This window comes from Bemisia tabaci, chromosome 1 (assembly GCF_918797505.1).
Source record: "Bemisia tabaci chromosome 1, PGI_BMITA_v3".
NCBI lineage: Eukaryota > Metazoa > Arthropoda > Insecta > Hemiptera > Aleyrodidae > Bemisia > Bemisia tabaci.
The window spans coordinates 50,630,824-50,651,526 of NC_092793.1; the positions used below are offsets into that span (position 1 = coordinate 50,630,824).

A 20,703-nucleotide genomic window follows, 5' to 3' on the forward strand; every position below is an offset into this window, starting at 1 on the left:
ATTTGGATTACATTTTGCAACAAGGAACCACTACCTCTGGCTCTCCCATAAAAGCACATATCTGCATAGAGGAATCAATGGCATGGATGTTGTTTCTAAGATGGGCCAGAAATAGTGGTTCCTTATTGCAAAATGTAATCCATCTAAAAGTTCCGTCTTACAGAAAAAAAACCGACGCGCGTCTCTGCATAAATTATTTAAATAAGGCAAAACGAATTAAGTAAAGCTTGTGGAAACCTATCATGAACAGTATTAATCTTTTTTGTGAATTCAAGCATGATACAGAACAAGTGTAAAACCACAAATTGAGTTGTGTTTTTGCACCATAATAATTTTTTTGCGGTAAAAAGTCGGTCAGATAAATTTCACTTCCCACTCAGTCCAACTTTAAATTCGACGTGACGTAGCTCTGACAGCACTTTGTCATTGAAGTGCACATAACTTGGGGAATGAGCGAGCTAGATTAAATTCGTTAAATCCCAAAATTTGAATAGCAGCGGATTCTTATTATGATGTTTTTAGACGATGTGCGCCAACGGTTCTCGCCCTACCACTCAAAAATTTCAGAGGGAGGCTTTTCTGGATTTAATTTGTGAATTTCACGGTGAGTTGACTGCCGGTCTAGATTTTAGACTCTCGGGCAAATGTGTATTTTCAAAGTACGCATTTAATGAAACTTACCAGTATATTTATGCACTTTCAAACTTTTCCCACGGATAAGTGGCAACTTCCGAAAGTTTTCAGTGAATTCCAAACAATTTTTAATTCATAAATATTTAAATATTTGTTTTTTGCCCCGCTGCCAAACGGCGATTTTAAATCTATATTCATGAGCGGGCCGAAGATCTTTTTAAACTCTTTGTTAAGAGTTGCATATTGTTCTAGAACTAATTAGAGGAGCACTTAACGACTTTCCGGATTATACTGCCTAGAGGTTGTCCTCTTTGCAAGGTTTGTGTTTCAAAGGTCCCCTTTTCGGCCGGTAGTGACGAATGAAGCAGTGGCGTGGCGCTTTGCGACATATCGATTGACCTGCCATTTAAACCTATAGAAAAGGATCGATATACAGGGTGTCCGCAACGAGCACCTTAAAAATCGATTCTTGGCTATAGCTTCGAATGGGGAAATATTGAGAATCGATCATTCGCGCCTCGTCACTGGAATGAAGATGAGGATTTTAATGACGTGGCCTACCCGTTGTGGAAATTCGGTTATGATGACCCTTTTTTAGAACAGGTGTGCGATAACCCGGGACAAGTATTGGTGTGAGGAAGTGGAATTCCACCTCGCTCGCCAATTCTACCGTGCCAAGGAAAAACGCCGTATGAACATGTGAGGGTTGCCAAATTTCCTTCCAAAAAATGCTTATTTTCGAGAAAAGTTATGAACATTTTTCCTTTAAATTTTCAGAGTCTGTAGGTGAAATTACAAAAAGAATTATTCTGAAAAATTTGGAGGAAAATGTTGACAAGTTTATCAGGAAATTCGCGTTTCATCAAAGGAGATTTGGCAACGCCTGAAGGTTCATACGGCGTTTTCCCTTAGCACGGGAGAATTGGCGCCGGCAAGCCTGGACTCGAAGAGAGATCCAGTGCAATTGGACGAGCTCGGGGCTCGGTGCGCATGCAGCATGCCAAAGTGCCAAATGCACTTTTCGCTCCAACAAAAGGGTCTCGTTGAATAAATCAAATCATTCTGGTTCACCGCTGCCGCCTCCCATGTTACCCTCCACAAAATCCTCCGGCCTCGTCACATCATCCCTCATGCGCTCTCGTTGCGCGTCGATAGTCCAACACAGCGTCGAAGCATACTCGAGTTGCAGCCCACGAAATACAGTAACAAATATAATAGATAAAAACAGAGATAATCATTGTAGTATCCAACGTTACTCTGTAAATTCAATGCAATTCGTTTAGTTTTATATCACACTGAAAAAAAATTATCGGCGTTTTTACTAAGGTCCGTTGGTACCTTTACCATCTCACTTTTTTTTATCGAATATTGGTAATTTTACCAAGACAGACTGGTGAGCTAACCTAAAAACCGGTATTTTTAATGTTTTTTTCAGGTAAGAATACCACTTTAATTGGTTATCAATTCCCGGTAACTTTGCCATTTTATCTCGGTAATTCAACCACAGTCGATAAAAAATATGGGCGTTTTTACCAAGGTCCATTAAAATTACCGAGAAAGTTCAATATTTTTACCGAGATTCCTCGGTAAAATTACCAATTCCGTAAATGGTAATTTTACCAAGAAAAAACTGGGATCAAATAGAACCCTGAATTCTTGGTAATTTTACCCTTTTCTTAGTAAATACACCGAGATTTTTTTCAGTGCATGTAAACAGATACAAGGAAATACTTGTAGTAGTTACGTTATACTTGAATAACATTCCTTCGAAAAAAAATATTGAAAAAAATGGCTTATTCGATGATTCGCAACAATCAAAACCCATGACCCAGATAGATTGATAGCGCGGTTTGATCTTGCGACAACAGGGTGCCTACTAAAAGAGGCTGGTCAAAAATAAGTACTTTAACAGTACTTTTTCAGTACATTCTCAATAAATTCAGTACCTCCTCCAACAGAAAAATCCCGTACATTTTCAGTACCTCCATTTGACGAAATCAGAGGAATTTCAGAACTTTGAAATTGCGACAAAAATGACAAAAATTTAAAAAAATCCGGACCTTTTTGCGGAAATTCCGCACTTTTTCAGTATTTCCGGACCGCTTTTAAAAAATCAGCACTATTTCCGGACTTTCCGGAAATTCCGGACTTGTAGACACCCTGGACAAAGAGCTCTTGATTCCCTCTCCCGTCAGTCTTGCGAGAAGAGAACTCGACTCTGCGAAATTGCCAATGACCCGGACCGAATTATTATGAGAAGAGACCACAAGGGGAGAAGCTAAACGCCAAAGACGAAAGCCTAGTGAAATTCGTTCGCGGGAGTTGGGTGAATTCAAATAAGGGTCAAATTCCAGGTTCTATTTCCTCCCAAAATTTTTTTCTGAATTTTTGGGCAAACCAAACTTTATTTTGACTATCATTAGGTGTAGACTTAGGAAATATAGCTCGTCGAGCTTAATAGTTGGGCTTAAACCCGAATTTCCACCGTCAAGTGTATCACTTCCCAAAATTTGCCGTAATTTTGCCTAATTTCCTAAATTTTCATCTCAGAGGTGACATATAATACTTTTAATTAAAAATTGAACACAATTGTCATAAAAGCATCGTCGATCACTAAATTAAAGCATAATTGAAAACATGTAACCCTTTCATATCTTGCAGAACCAAAAAAATTAAGAAAAAATTCATCTGTCATGAAAGATATCTGGAGCTTATTCTGCTTGTCTTTTAGACAGTTCCGTCTGTTTATCAGAATGCGCACTGATTTCGTTTCACACGAGAAGAAGCTTTTATTTCTTGGAATATTGCAATACAAAATGGATCAAAAACACCGAATTTTAAAACTTCGAGTGGGCGTGTACCCGCTGAAGTGGTGATAAAGCCAGGAAATTTTGAGGACTTACATTAACATAACAATTACACCGGTCAACTTTTTTTTTTTTTTTTTTTTTTTTTTTTTTTTTATTTTTGATTTTCAGAAGATTTGCCAATGGTTTCGGAGTAGATTTTTGGCGCTGATTCTGAAGAACACCTCCATTTACGTGTATCAATGCGATTTATCCTGGGAAAGTTCGGAATTTTTCCGGAGAAATCGGAATTTTCCTTAAAAGTCTAGCTTTTCCAGAAGAGTCAATTTTCCGGGAGAATCTGTGCACGATGGAAAAAACACAGGAATTTTTCGATTTCGTAGCCTAAGATACATGAGAAACCCTATTGCACCCCTATTAAAATTCCTTTCTTTTCCTTATACCAAGGTTTTCCGGTCCAGTTTCATAAAAATCAATTAATTAGTCACCGAGATAGTGTTTTAAGCCACGGCCACCATCTTAGATTTTCGAATCTCGGAAATTTGACTAAAATTCGAGTTCCCCATTCAAAAATACCCGCGGGTACCAAGTTTCGCGTAAATCGATTGATTAGGCTCTGAGATAGCATTTTAGGCCATGTCCGCCATCTTGGATTTTCGAATTTTAAAAATTTGACTAAAAATTCAAGTTCCCCATTGAAAAGTACCCCCGGATACCAAGTTTCACTTTAATCGACTGATTAGGTGCTGAGATAGCATTTTAGGCCACGTCCGCCATCTTGGATTTTCGAATTTTGAAAATTCGACTAAAAATTCGAGTTTCCCATTCAAAAATACCCCTGGATACCAAGTTTTGCGTAAATCGACTGATTAGGTGCTGAGATAGCATTTTAGGCCACGTCCGCCATCTTGGATTTTCGAATTTTGAAAATTCGACTAAAAATTCGAGTTCCCCATTGAAAAATACCTCCGTGTACCAAGTTTCATTTAAATCGGTCGAAAAGAGCGCCTACAGGGCTTAAAACAAACAAGTCCCAGTTGATTAGGCGCTGCGATAGCATTTTAGGCCATGTCCGCCATCTTGGATTTTCGAATTTTAAAAATTTGACTAAAAATTCAAGTTCCCCATTGAAAAGTACCCCCGGATACCAAGTTTCACTTTAATCGACTGATTAGGTGCTGAGATAGCATTTTAGGCCACGTCCGCCATCTTGGATTTTCGAATTTTGAAAATTCGACTAAAAATTCGAGTTTCCCATTCAAAAATACCCCTGGATACCAAGTTTTGCGTAAATCGACTGATTAGGTGCTGAGATAGCATTTTAGGCCACGTCCGCCATCTTGGATTTTCGAATTTGAAAATTCGACTAAAAATTCGAGTTCCCCATTGAAAAATACCTCCGTGTACCAAGTTTCATTTAAATCGGTCGAAAAGAGCGCCTACAGGGCTTAAACAAACAAGTCCCAGTTGATTAGGCGCTGCGATAGCATTTTAGGTCATGTCCGCCATCTTGGATTTTCGAATTTTCAAAATTCGACTAAAAATTCGAGTTCCCCATTGAAAAATACCCCCGGGTACCAAGTTTCACTTAAATCGGTAGAAAAGAGCGCCTACAGGGCTTAAACAAGCAAGTCTCAGTTGTAACAGTTTTCCACTCTGTCCCACTACAGTGGGACATGGGACAGGATGGAAACATATGGGACAGGATGGAACGGGACAAGATGGAACGGGACAGGATGGAATAAGCTGTTTTTTAAGCTTATCTCTAACAGTAAAGACAATTTTGGTGTTTTTTTTCACGGAATATTTAGTAGCACGTCCTAGAGGATCGGAATAAGAGAAAATTTTCCCTAACGCACACTTCGAAAGTATTTTACGAGCTGATATTAGTGTGTGTGTGTATGCTTGACGCCCTGTTAGTTATCATGTATAGCATTCTGTTTGGCATCATTAATGGCGTTAATCTTGCACAAAAATTTGCGAATTTCAGAATTTTTGCCATCTACGACGTGTGAACTATTCAATCAAAACAAAAAAAGTCGTTTTTGGAAAAACCTCAACGTTACGGCAGTCATTTAGAGCTTATTACATCGTTGCCATGTCTCTCCTGACTGTTGCTGACTGTTGCTCGGGACAATGATTCTAGCGCGTGAAAAAGTTATTGATGGAGCAAAAAATAAATTGACTTATTTTTTTTCTCAAATTCAAAAGCATTACCTATCATCTCCGATAAAGTTTTCTCAAATAATCACTCTAGTTATGCTGCAACATCGATTTAAAGTCAAGAACCAGGCACGGGGGACACGCAAATTTGGGACAAATGTAGGCAATTTGCACATTCAAAGTTCTCCTAAATTTTTATTTCAGTCCAAATAAAGTGGGAAGTAGCATGTAATAGTCAACAATAGTGTGGAAAATGAGAAAAAAATTTGATCTGCCCATGATTCTCAGATTATGACGATTAAAACAGCTCGGGACACCAAATTAGACGCTTATTTGAACTCACCCAGTTATGAAGGAAAAATGATGAATTCGGAAAAGCGGGAGGCACGGGATTGTTCGGAGCACGAACTCGGTCGTGGTTTCGAGGGTCGGTAGTTGTCAAAAAAGGGAAGCAAAAAGGAAAGGCGTCCAGTTATTCCGGAAGAAACGGAGCATCGTTTTCCCATTACGAAAATCCAGAAATAAGAGGGACCTCTACGTGACAATGGCCGAGCGAGAAAAAGTGCCGGAGTTTGTCTTACTTACCCTCTTACCTTGCCTCGTCACAGTAACTCTTCCCGGATCCCGACCTCACCATCTCGATGCTCCTTTGCTCCCTCGCCCCTCTGAAGTAAGATCGTATCTCTACTTCCATGTGAGCTCTCTTCTCCGTATACCTCTATGTTTTCAGAGGCTCGTGGGGAGATATAGATGCGTCCTTGCATCAGAAGAGCGACAGACTGTGTCGCTATTCTCTACCTCGCTGGAATCGTATCTTTTTCTGTCATGCAGTTGCGGTAGAAAATCATCTCTGCAATAGGTTTCGTTACACTCAAACGAAAAGTAAGACAACTTATTGTAATGATGAGCTTTCAGTAGACGATGAGTATTTTGTATACTTCAGTTAGAACGAGAGGGGGGGAGAGAGGGAGAGAGAGGGGGGGGGGAGAGAGGGAGAGGGGGAGGGAGAGAGAGAGTTGCTTTTCCAGAATTGGCTCATTAATCACTTAGAACGCATCGGGGATACCTGAGTTTTACATTCCAACTTCAGTACGGCCGATCAGAATGAAACACATATTAGTGCCTACAAGACTCCATGAATACTTCACGCATTGCGTCAAAAACAGTGCGGTCAGCAGTGGTCGGCTAGAAACGCATAGCGCCTACAAGACTGTACGAATACTTCACGCATTGCGTCAAAAACAGTGCGGTCAGCAGTGGTCGGCTCGAAACGCATAGCGCCTACAAGACTGTACGAATACTTCACGCACTGCGGCAAACACAGTGCGGTTGGCGCGGAGGCGGAAATTAAAATCATTAAACCACATTCACGTTTATTCTTTCATAATTTTTCCGTTCTTTCCTTATAAATGAAAGGTCTCGTCTACAAAGAGATAGGTTTACGAAACTTCATTTTCGCGCAAAGTCCCGGGAATTTTTGCTGGTGCTGACAGGGCTTTCACAAAAAATGTCCCCAACACGAGTAAACGCGTCTAATGCAACCCTCCTCCTCCGGCTCGTTCACTAGATGGTTTGTATCGATGTTTCAAAACGAATGAGAACGGGCGGCAAAATACAGGCGGCCCGTGGGCGGCAAGTAGGTAAATCCGGCCCTATCAGAAACCCCTATTTTATATTTAAGGGCACATTTTTCGGGAGTTCTAAAATATTAATATAAAAATATAATAAAGTAGAGAAAAACAGAAAGCTGCAAATGTTGTTGGTAGCTTGGTGGAAATGGGTCGACCGGTGCGGCATTTGAAGGCAGATGAGAGGCGCTTGTGCGATAATTGAACGCATTATCTCCACCGCTCAATTAAAGTTAATTATCCTACGTCGAGGGTTTGTAAAGCTATCACTCATCACCGATATCTCTAATCAGCGAAGCTCCCACAGAATTTGCAATAGCATTAATACTCCATCGGTGCTTCAAGTACCGTCGAAGCAGCGTATTGGGAGATATGCTGCGAGCGATACCTGCTTATTGTGTATCAATATGCTTCCGAGTCTAAGACGAAAAATTGGACTTAAAGATTACTAGACACTAGACATTTTTGTTCCTTTATTTAGGTAGTAGAATATTAGATTCACTGGCACCAAAGCAACTATTGGCTGTAAAGCGCCAGAGTCGAGTTTTGACTTATAAATAATTGAAGCTATTTATTAATTATTTTGGGATTAGAATAAATTCATACTAAGGATCTCCATGTTGCATATTCAAAAAAAAATCCAGGTGCTCTATTTTTTCTCTCTCACATGCAGAGAATCGAGGGCGCTGTTAGAAATAGCCCGGTTCCAACTAATTTGTAGACTCCAAACCTCTGCTTATACTTCTATCATATTCACAGCCACGGATTTCTATCCCTCTCCTCCAGCAAAATCAAAGTATTAAGAGAGCAAAGAACACATAGACGGGGGGGGGGGGGACTTTAAGAGGAAGGTTTTTGGCAATGAAGCACGGATTTGCTCTTGAAAAGAGAGCTGTTCACCACGCACGAGAAAGTAATTACAGTTCCGTTAATCTGCAAAATTTCAAGCAAATGCATTCGCAAAATTATGGAATACTCATATTCTCGTCAAAACTGCACCAAAGCAAGTGAAATTTTGGTACAGCTATTGAAACTTTCACTATATCCAGGATAGAAAGGTTGAACGTTGCGATCGGATAAGATGGGGTGATGGGGATTGGATCGGTTCCCTCCAAACATAGAAGACAAGAACGGAAAGACTGCGGCGATGCAGACGATTCTGTTCACACTTTGATCACCATTGTTGCCTCGCCTTGGTAAAATGAGTTTTTTCACATACATTTTCTAAGTCTAAAGGAAAGATACTAGATAAATAAACGAGATAATAGGGAAGAAATCTTTCCTCTCGTAACAGGACATAGTTGGCTCCTCCCGAAACTGCCTCCCCCATTTACTCATACCTTAATCGTAGGTCAGGAATAATACCCATAGGCGTAACAATTATGGGGTCAGGGGGAGGGCCTGCTTCCGCTCCTCCCCCATTAATTGAAATAGTAGTATTTGCACCCCCCTCCCCCGCTCGAATCATTTGAACTTCAAATATAACCAAAAATGTCTTTGCTTCGCAGTGGAAAATAAGGAGGAAAAAAGGCTGAATAATGCAATTCGATTATTTTAATGTCCAATTATACATATATATCGTCGCTCCTCTGATGTAAGGGCGTATCTCAATTTGAACGTGAGCCCTGTTCTCCGTAGAACTCCATGCTTTCCGCGGCTCATGTGGAAATCGAGATACGCCTTTAAGTCAGAGGAGCGACGATATGTTGACGTCCTGCTGCTTTTAAAACTCTTAAAATTAAATTCTAATAAAGTTAAATCCGTCAGTAACTCTTCAGCTAATAGTAATAAGTCGTATGAATCGAGGTGGATGAGTCATAAAACTAGGGAGAAAATGTGAAACGGTGTTGGTGATTTAATTCTGTTTTGAGCTTGATTTTCTCTCCTTTCAGCTTTTTTCTTTCCAAATCTTGGCTAGGGCTATACTACAGCTACTAGATAGGTAACTGCTTTCGAAATGTCCTTCACGTGCTACATGTATTTCTTTTTTCATCCATGAGCAACAAATAATGCTATGCAAGGAGAGGTCTCAAAGAGACTACTTTTTCGATTTGAGAGCCATTTTAAGCATAAAAAAGTTTATCACTTCATATTATGCCAGTTTGACAACCGGCGTTGAGAAACAACGGAAATCGTCAGGTTTATCACGGGAGACTTTTTGCATTATTCAAAGGTGCCAACTGCATGAATAACGTAACGCCGTGCTACCAGCGCAGTGCAGCCCCCACCCCTCTCGAATCCACCATCTGCATGACTAGAAGAAAAGATAAAATACGGACAAAATTCAGTCATCCGACCAACAAACGCATAATAATCAGAGCGGCGGACCGAAAAGTGCGTTTTGACACCGCTCGACCCATGCCAGGAATTGTAAAATCTCAGTGAGCCTCACTGAGTTTATATACGGTCATTTAATTCTGTTTTGCCTATATAAATCCTGCCCGAATGTTTGTCTCCGCGGATGCGATTCAGTGGCGTAGCGTGAATTGCGATGTATCGATTGTTCTGTCATTTAAACCTATGGTGAAGAATCGATTATTACGGTGTTCGCTGCGAACACCCTGTTTATCGATCCTTTTCCATAGGATTAAATGGCATAACAATCGATCTATCGCAAAGCACGCCACGCCACTGACGCGATCGGCTCCAGCTTTCATAAGTTATGTGATTTTTGCGTTATCACTCGTTTCTGTGGTACCTGGGTCTCTTCTCATCTACAACTCCCTCATGTCCTTGCCGAATTCCTCTCTGGTAATTTTCTTAGGGACCCTCCGCAAAATACGGGACACCAATAGTCGGGGTTTTTACGCCCTTCCCCTAAACGTACATGTAATGACTCGCTAAAAAACAATAATATTTAACGTTCCTCTTGACCCTCAAAAAGTACAGATAAATCAATGATATACATTGGTTTTTCCCTTCCCTTTTTATTTACAATAGAGGGATCAGACAGTTCACCAAGATTCTCTTTTTTCTAGTTTTGAAAAAAAAGGATCAACCTATCTTTGATGAAGCGGCGGTTATAGTAAATGTTCAATTTTGCGATAGAAGAAAGTAATCCGGGAATATTTAAAGTTCGTTAAATTAGACAATCTTACCACGCTTTGAACGAGATGGACGATAGGAAATTTTGCAATTACAACAAGGAAATAAACTGCTGGCAACTTCAATTGCTTCGCTACTAATGTGCATAGGGTGCGAGACTCCAGCGCGAATGAGTGTTGGTTTTATTGACTTCCTTTATTTATTTTCCTATTTTTAATTAAACTTGGGAGCAAATAAACCGTGTTCTTTAATCTGTTTTACGCTTCAACTGAGAGCAGTTGAAGGCACGCAGCGAGAGAGGTGTTGTACGTGAATTCCTTTAAGAATTGTTAAAATCCGTATCATTTATAGTCGCTTCCACAGAGAGAGCACCTAGGAAGTACCATTCCTCTTTATCAACATAGGCTCACCAGTTTTTGTTGATGGCCACGTGCTTACTCAATCGAAAAATATTGAAAACCGTTTAAATAATCCTCTCTTTGATGGCTTTCCATCACGTTAAGTCGAATACTTGTTGAGTCAAGGAAGAAACTTATTGAATCAAGTAGAATGTTGGTATGAACGACGAAGGTCTCATTACTGCAATGGCTTTTTTTTGTGGAAACAATTAGAGAAACATATAGACGAAAACATCAGCTTTGAGAGGAGGGAACCTTTCTTTGTTACAGCCGATTTTTTTTCGGCACAGTAAGCCATTCCTTTCACACCATTATTTTTTCTCTCGACGCAAACAAAACAAAAAAATTGTCGGAGAGTGAGCTCTTTAGTTGGAATGAACTCGGTTTACCAACTATGGTGGTATAGTTACCAACGTGACACCATTTTTTTCCGTGTAGCTAGCTAATCACGGCTAGTTTTATATAATGCCATCCACTACCAATTATTCATACTACGCACACCAATTCACCAAAGGGTGGTGAAACAAGATAAAATGAGCGAGGAACTGGTGTTTTTAAGTGCACGTAGTAGAAGTAAGATGAGTAGACACGGTTGTATCTTTTCAAAGTGAAGGCAGTGACATCGAGTCGACGGCACCTGGCACTCTGGCAGTCAACGCAACTTTGTTGACTCACGGCAATCTCAGCCCGGTGGGATGGATCAAAGAAACACCCACATGAGAGAAAGAGAGTTTGTTTGTAACGTTGAAGGACTTTTTCGAGGAGAACATAAATCATTTAACCGCCAGACTGCCTTGGCTGCTTTTCGAAACCCTCGGGTAATAACTTCGGTTGATTAACCCCTCAAAGAGATAAAGAGGACGGATGGATTTTCACCTCTCATCAAAAAGTAAAAAGAGAGAGACCAGTTTTGAATGTTTTTAACTCTTTAAAAAATACTCTTTTTATTCGCACGTACATTCCTGCCCCCAATTTCTTTCTAGACAAAAGGAAGAATAAGAGGATGATAAAAAGCAAGGAGAAAAAACGAAGATGATGAACACTAAACATTTATTACGCTCCAAGAGCATTCTTCTGTTAAAAGACATTGGTCCGATCATTTGTTTAAATAAATAAACCTACGTCCGTAAAAAAAAAAAAAAAAAAAAAAAAAAAAAAAAAAAAAAAGTTATAAGGACCTCTCTTCCACATCCACCAACTTGGATTTTTAAATTTCGAAAATGTGAGTAAAAATTCAAGTTTTTCGTTAGAAAATGCCACCCAGCAAATACTCAATTTCACAAAAATTGGTCAAACAGGAGCCGCAAATCGTAAAATGTGTGGGACTCTGCATAATGATAACCGTCAATTTGCGTACATCAGTTCGCCTTCAATTTCGTCTGATACTGTGCAATACTTCAGTGGTGAAATAGTTGCTCAGAGCGCCTGCAACAGTATCTCTCGACATGATGGCAGAAGATTACGCTTATTGTTAGCACTGTAATTACACTCTAACGCGTGCACAGTGACACGGCCTCTCGTCAACAACGTTGATGTAAGAAAACATTCATACTTAATTTTGCGACGTTGCAAGTTCATCCTAAAAAATAGTACACCTAAATTGTTTCGGTCTTGGAGCAGATTAATCTTCGAATTTAATTTATTTCTCATTTGCCTTTTTTCCTTTTGTTCTTTCACTCTCTCGCCAATAACCCCCCTCCCCCTCTCTCTGCTAGATTGCGTCAATCCGATTTCTCTAAATTTAGGTGTTTTTGAAGGTTTTAATTGTCAAAACATTTTCAAAATCAATATATTGAACAATCGATCAACATTTTCATTTTCATTATTTTGAAAGAAGTAACATCCTGGCTTTCCCCGAAGCAGTGTCCAAAAGGACGGTACCGAGGATAGTAATAGGAATGTCAAAATTTAATTTTAAGTAATTTATCATTAAATAGAACTAAAATTGTATGAACATGTTACGAATTTAGTTATAGTGTAATAATTAGAATTTAAGAAATTAATATTTGTACCCTGTGAATCTTTCACATGCACATATTTATATGTTAGCAATGCACTTTCTTCTCGTTTTTGGCATAACCACTGTTTGGCTACGATCGATACATCAAACAGGTGAGATTGTATCGATATCGATTGGTTCAAAACATAAACATAGCCTCAAAAGTCAATTTAGAAATCGGAGGGAACGGGTCTTTTGTAACAGATGTTTTATTCTTTTGAGTACCAAATGCCAATGCAAAGTGAAATTTTTAGGAATTTTCTCATTTTCAGCTCTTTCAACTTAAATCCTAACAGATTTGTTTGAGGTTGTGCTCTGTTGTTTTGAACCAAACGATACATCGAACCACTATCGAATACGGTCTATAGAATGTATAGAAACAAATAAAATTTCTGTAAAACAAAAAAAAGAAAAAAAAAATCCTAGCTTTTCGAGTGAAGATGGAGTTGATTAACATCAAGATTTAGAGCAAGACTTCTATGTGTTGGTTATATAACTGCCGAACAATATTGGAAGGGAGGAAATTGCTGGCTGAAATGAGACAGGCAACTTGTCTAGGCGTATCACCGCTTACGAGGGTGCGAAAAGAATTGGGGAAGCTTTTGAGATGCTCGGAGGAGATTGAAGTCGTGAGTTCGTGACCTTGTCTCTTATTCCTGTCACGGTAAACCACAGTTGTTGTCAGACTGTCTTCCCCCGTGCTAACGAATTCATGCGTTTTTTCTCGTCTCTCACGTCCGACGTAGCAGGCCAAAAACTTTGTGCGTCTGTTTCATGGGATACTCATTGCTTAAATTGTTTGGACGTGTTCAAGATTCGAACACCGAAGTCCCGAAGGAAAGTTTAGAAAATCAAACGGATACAAGAGCACGAGGAAGTCCAAAAACCATTGGCAAAAGAAGTTTGTGCAATGAGCCGGCAGGATTAAAAGCCATTTTTGAGTTGGAACACCTTATAATATATCTCACGGAAAACGAGATTGCATTCTCTGGTCGTCGGTGGAAAGCCATTTTGATGGTATGATTCGAAGCGATTCTGAGCTGCAATTGAACCTGAAATGTCTTATCGTCTCGATCGAAGCAGGATTATACTATAATTATACATTTTTCTTATTAGATATTTTCCTTGTGTTTCAAATTCTATACTGGAAGAAAAAAAATTCACTGTATTTGTATCGATCAATGTTCATATCAGGATATTTTTCCTAAAATACACGAGCCATAATAAGTTTGTATCGCACTGCGCAGCTGCATATAACAAAACGATAACTATACGACAAAAATCCTTATGCAGTAATTCAACCAAGTCTGAAAATTACGTACAGCCCCCCTCTCCGAAAATCTCTCACTCACCTCGCTCGTCGAGTAAAATTAAAAGTGTTTTATACCTTTTGTCGAGCGTTGGTTTAGTAAACGTACCAAATTATCATTTATCTGCTTGTGTGCATGCCTGCTATAATAGTGGTTGGCCAAACATTACATGCCCTCAAAGGAAAAAGAGGAGGAATAATATATTGAAACACCGCATCCGGTGACTGTGATTTCACAAAAGTATATTGTATTGATAAATACTTACACTTTCAGGCAATCCGGCAAATTTGAATCAGTGTGTCTCCAATCCTCAATCCAAAAGTTGAGCCTACTTCTTCGTAAAACTTGAAAGATGGATCGCGTTAATAAAAACCGATCTCATTATTTTTTCTCGGGAGGGGAAATTTGAATGAGTATTCAGAATAAAGTGATATTAAAAATCTGGGAGCTAATCTCAATAAATTTTCCAATAAATACATGGCGGTCTTTTCATCTTGGCCATGATTTTGTGCCTTTGCCGCTCACTCGCTCTTCTGCGTCGAAGCCCGAACAGCGTTGCCCTTTTTCCAGATATATCTCAATTCTCCCCACCAAGATCAACGAGAGGGGGCGACTTTCATTGATGTAAACGGCGACACCTGCTCGAGGCTTTACGAGGGAATTTTCCCTCCACCGTTACATGGGCCCGCTTACGGAGATAGCTTTGAGTTATACAAATTATTTTTCGGTTTATTGATTCGTGAAGAGGTTAAGAATGCCTCTCTTTTGAATATTCTCCTTACATCCAGAAACCGAACGGGCCTGCATCATGATGAAATGGGACACGGCGAAGTTGAGATTTTCATCTCAAAAACCAATCTTGAAATTTAGGGCACGAATATGCAGATGTTGAAATTGAACATAGCCCGAAAATATTGGCTGACTCCAATTTCGACACCCTCATCAGATAAAAATTAAAATCCTTTTTTTAAAATTGACAGTAATAAAAGTGTGGAGATGTAGCGGATCCATGTAAAGTACACGGAGAAAAATAAAATCAACTTTGCTTTAATTTGTAGTCGCATGTGCTGAGATACAGATTCAGATGCAGCGCGAATCTATTTTTCTCCGTGTATGATCAGTTCGGCACAGCGAAACAATCATAACATGAGCAGCGATCACTATAATTCACAGCAGGAACTCCGTCTTTGTGTTGAGTATACTATGATTAGGTATTATCATGAATGTTGACACCTCATTGTCACACTTACTGATACTTATTGAACGGCTTTGCAGAGGAGGAATAAAAATTGATTTTTTAAGTGTGGTAGATTTTAAAGCGCCCATATTGGTTTACCCACTTAATTTGTGTTGAAAACTTGCAACGTCACCAAATGAGATTTGAATGTTTTTTATTCATTTTCGGTGATGAGAAAATGTTTGAGCTTAACACGCGTCGGAGCGTAATTTCAGCGGTAACTGTTGTCCTCGGCTATCAATTCGAAGCATACTGCTGAAGGCGTTTTCAGCAACTATTTCACCTCTGAAGTATTGCACAGTATCAAACGAAAATGAAGGCGCACTGACGTACGCAAACTGACTGGTTTCGTTTACCACTGTATAGAATCTTATCGAACTTACGATATACGCCTCCCCATAGCTACATACTAAGTTACAAACTGAAACAATATATTTACTTGCAGTGACAATGAATTTGATTTTAAATTGATTAAATTTCGAAAAAAGTAAATTTATGGCATTATGTGTCAGTAACGTAACATAAACACACTTTCTCAGATTAAATCAATCGAAAACATACCTGCATCACTAAATTTGGGGAACTATGCAATTACTGAAGGTAAGTTTTTAGCTAATAATGAACGATGTGAATGGGTAAGCATCTAAAAACTTTAGTAGTATTAATGAAAACTACAACAATAATGTATACAAATAAATTAAGTTATGTTCTAATCATGAAGTGACAGAATCTACGTGGGGGTTGGGCCGCGGAGCGGCCATGGGCCAACCCTCTAGTTTTAAAAAAAGTTTAAAAATAGATTTGTCAATCTTTTATTTATCTTTTTATATTATTTTACACAACAACATAAATTTTGGAACCAAACTATGTATGAACATTTTAAGAACATGCAGAAAAATGAACTTCGGCTATACTCCGGAATCAAAAAGTAATGCTATTAAAGTATTTAATTAGTTTCAGCTGCACACAGATAGGTTATTTTACAACCAGTTACCGAAATCAGATTCGTTGATTTATCACCACTCGTAATAGGGTCAACGGAAATAAGGAGAGATCGACTCATTATACTCGAATGAAGCGAGACCGAATCGTTGGGGCAGTGCTCAGAGAAGCAATAATGCTCCCCTGTGACTCACTTTCCCTCCGATCGTTTAAGCAGGAACGATAATAGGTTAAGAGTAGGGCGGATGGAACATATTGACCGCGACGTCTGATCCTGGCGCGGCGCTGCATCGCCCCCTAAAACAACAAGTCATCAGGAGGACATTTCTTACATAATGATGCGACGATGCGCCCGGGAGATCTTGAGCCGGGCTTTCGGCGCAAATACTTTAAGCCATAAATAAAAGCGCGATATTCATATCTTATTCGGGGCGGAGGATCGTTCCGCCCTCCCCTCACAACGCCGGAGGAGCCAGCGCTACACTGCCGTGCTAAGGAGAAACGCCGTATGAACATTCCAGAGTTGCCAAATTTCCTTCTACAAAATGTTTATTTTTGAGGAAAGATATGAATATTCTTCCTTGAAATTTTCAGGGGCTTTAGGTGAAATTGTGAGCAATATTATCTGAAAAATTGGAAGGAAAATATTCATAAGTTTACCAGGAAATTCGTGTTTTATCAAAGGAAATTTGGCAACTCCTGAAGGCTCATACGGCGTTTTTCCCACGGCAGTACAACACCACAACTTACCGGCCACCGCAGTGAGCTTGAGCAGCCGCGCAGTGGATCGAGTCCGTAAGAGAGGTCGGATGAGATTTTGAAACTTTAAACGCTTATAGCTCCGTTTATGCAACCTTTGGGGTTCCAAAATTGGTTCCATTGGTTTCCTCGTAGAATTTCCTTTCAGGAACACTCCATAAAATTTAAAATGTGACGAAATGAACATGAAAATTCTCAGTTTTAGTCGAAACTTTCATGTGCGACCTCTCTGATTGATTCGATCCACTGTGCGCCGTTCGAAGCACACTAATCCCGCCGCTGTATGTCTTCCGCTCGGGGGAGGGGGAGGGATCGCATAGACATAGTCTTCGCCGCGTTAATGGCATTGTTTCAAGTGGGGCTTGTAAAATATAACGTTTAGCTTCCGAAACGCGTCCACTTTTACACGCTTTCCCGCCCAGCGCGGAAAAATCTGACGGGGGTAAAAAGCGGAGATGCCTCGCTGGCGGCCGCTCCTCCGGGCCCTCGTCATGATCCGCGGCTCTCCGCGCCGAGATCGCAACGGCGGGACTTTCGTCGCGGGGGAAAAGGGAAAACGTAGGGGAATAATCGTGAAACCCTCACGTTTCAGGGAGACAACGCTCCCGTCTTTGCACCGCAGCCCGCCTCCATCGCCGCTGGATTTCTGGAACGACCCTAAGAGGAAAAATCTGACTGCTCTATATATATTAATTAGGGGTACATTGAGGGAAGCCATAATTTTTACTCTCGCGAATGAGTGCTTTAAAAGCAATGAACACGCCACAAGGAGATGTTCTTCCGTGAGCTTAAGTGCACGAACTTTCCTCGGTAAGCGTGTAAAGAATAATGTTTGAAGGAAACATCGGAGTTGCTTTAATGTATATGAGCATTTCATATTCACGAAAATGCGGACGTATAGTCCAACTTCATGGACCTCGAAGGAGCAGGTTTTGAGTATTTTCTTGCAATATGATACATTTCTTATGTGCCCTCTCTTTCACATTGACTTTCAATCAATGGAGAATTTGCACGCAATTTTTTTATTGCTTCATCTGAAAGTGCCTAATGAGCTGAGTTCGCAACATTTTTCATAATTTTTTTCTGACAAGGGAAATTGGAGAAAAATTGATTTAAAAGTGAGAAAATGCGCCGCCTTGTGACGTCATCTGGCGGCATTTCCCATTTAAACGCATGTATTTTAGCAGAATCGGTTATTTTGTCATATCTCCTCTAATAATTGCTCAATTTATGAATCAAGGGTATCTTCGTGTTCAGTTCACTCAGAGGATTCCACTTAAACAGGAAATTCATCAAATTTCAGACCCTTGCAAATTCTCCATTGTCCAGGGAAAAACGGTATGCCTGCTTAACCAACATGAACATACTTTCTTAGATTAAATCAATCGAAAACATACCTACATCACTAAATTTGGGAAATTATGCAATTACTGAAGGTAAGTTATAGTTTTAGTTTAAGACTGCCCACGCCAGGTTAAAGTGGCCCGAGGTTTGCTTAAAACATATGGTCTATGGGTTGAACTGGGCCGGTACACACTACGAGCTTTAGATATAGGCCTACCATCTACGAAAAGAATCAGACATCAAATTGAAAAGAAGAGGACAAATTCGAATGTCAAGACGGTTGATGATAAGAGAGACGCAATCGGAACTCGTTTTTTTATTTTTCTCCCGAATCTGAGCGACACCTCATCAGGAGCAGGAGCATAGAGCGGAGCATTCCGAGTTCACGCCTCGCGCCATCGCGCCTTCAATTTTGCAGATGCAACACGGACATCCAACAAGCACGAATAGTTGTATCTCTGCGCCGTCATGTCATTAACGCATGTTGAACCGTCTTTCATTTTTGAAATTTGAGAATAGTTACGGTTACGTTTGCTCAAAATATAATATGATGTGTCTAAATCAATAATCGGTTAAAAGAAGAAGAATAAAAATATATGATTAGAGGTTTCTCACGCGCTTTGAAGGGCGCGCGTTTAGAAATTGATATTTTAAAGAGAGTTGTGTCGTAACAGGGAATTTTTTTCGACGACTACCTCTACAAATCCCAAGCCGGGTTGAATGAACCCTCCTGGAGGGGGTGAGAAAGCGTTAGTATGTTACTAAGAAGGTGACAATTTGAAAAAAAAAAAAAATTATTACATTCAAAAACATAGAAATATCATCGATAATGAAGTATTTTGATATTTTTGAAGAATATGAAAATCACTGTATATTTAAATACGGATCAATTTACTCGACTTGGGAATCAGCGCAAATAAAGGTCTTAGGCATCTAAAGAGTAATTAATTATAAAATGCACAAAAAAAAAAAAAAATAAAATAAAACCAAGGTTCCAAAAATCTTTCAAGGTTGTAAAGATCATGTAATCGATAAGTAAATTGTTTATCAAATAAGGCTAATATCTCGATGTTTCATCTCCCCTTTTGAGCGTTGCCGTGCATGCATCCCTCTTTTTTAAGACAATATTTTCTTTTCAAAGTTTACATACCTTCTCATGAAGAATAAAGACTCTCATTTTCTCAAAGAACGTAGTAGATTCTCCAGAATTCAAATACTAAGCGTTTAAATTTATAGCCTTTAAAGGAGAGCGAAGAAACAGAATATCTCAGAGTATGTAAATTTCACTTCATTAGAGAGGGGAAACTAATGGATTGGCTTATGATTAACAGTAGGGGAGAGGGAAGGAATAAACTAATTCCTTTTTGCCACGTCTGCAACCAAAACAAAAGGTGAGGCCCTTTCTCCTCGCCGAGGGAGCGCAGTAGGTATGTTGAGTGCCGCGCTGTAATTAAATACAAAAATTCTAAAAGTCACCCGGTAAACTCTAGGATTGTACACAAGCAACTTCACAGGAATCACTTGTAAGCTGTTATTTTTACACCCTAACAGCAACCGTTAATCGAATCGAATTTCCAAAACTCAAATGGCTCTAATGGATTCTTCGATTCTCTCAAACAACAAGTAGGGGCCTGGTAAAATAAGAGCTGTTTCGTTTCATGATAAGGACGGTGATTTGCGAACAAAAGGTAGAGGAATCGCAACATCGGCTGATAATCTTTTAAAAGTTAAAGAGGCCATAGAAGTGAATTGAATATACAATAATCAGAAGGGTTTTAACTTTTTCCTCTCCCTCTCAAGCTTCCCTGAGTCCATTACTTATTCCGAACAAAAGACAAATAACCATCGAAAGAATATTCTCTTCCCGGCAATGCATTTAAATGAAATGAAGTTGAGAATGGTGCTGGTGGGTTGGTTTAGGAGAGGAGGCACCGGAAAATGAGAGCGCCTCAGAGAGGGAAAGGCAAAAGAAATGAAACTTTGCGATTAAAACATTGTAGTTGTAAGAGCAAGATCTCTTTCAAAGTTATATTCAGTGGGTAGTTAAGTGCATTGTTTCTTGGATTCATTCGTGAATTTGATCTAGTTTCCCACTCGCTGCCAGGGGACTCTTGGAAAATGCTGAAGTGGCCCTGGTCCAGTATTTTAAGAATTGGGCCGAATGTCATCAAGATACTGACACTTATCAAACGTATTAAATTAATTTAATCATTCTTAAATCTGAGCATTATTATTAGTACGTTTAAAACTGATGAGTCAATTTATCTTCAAAAAACTCCACTTTTTTAAACTATAATTCAGATTTTTTTACGTCATTCGGTCACTTCCAGTCGCTTTAAGCCGTATACCTGAATACTCGAAATATAATGGGTCTCTCGCGTTGGTCACCAAATCTTGTTTCGATGCTTGATTCCTGTAGATTAGCTAAAAATAAATAA

General features: G+C 39.5%; 1 protein-coding gene across 2 annotated transcripts in view; it reads right to left on the reverse strand.

Moving 5' to 3' along the window:
• The window catches only part of LOC109035577 (uncharacterized), a 197,112-nt gene that overhangs the window by 10,187 nt on the left and 166,222 nt on the right, over positions 1 to 20,703 (reverse strand). The gene's annotated exons all lie outside the window — the stretch shown is intronic.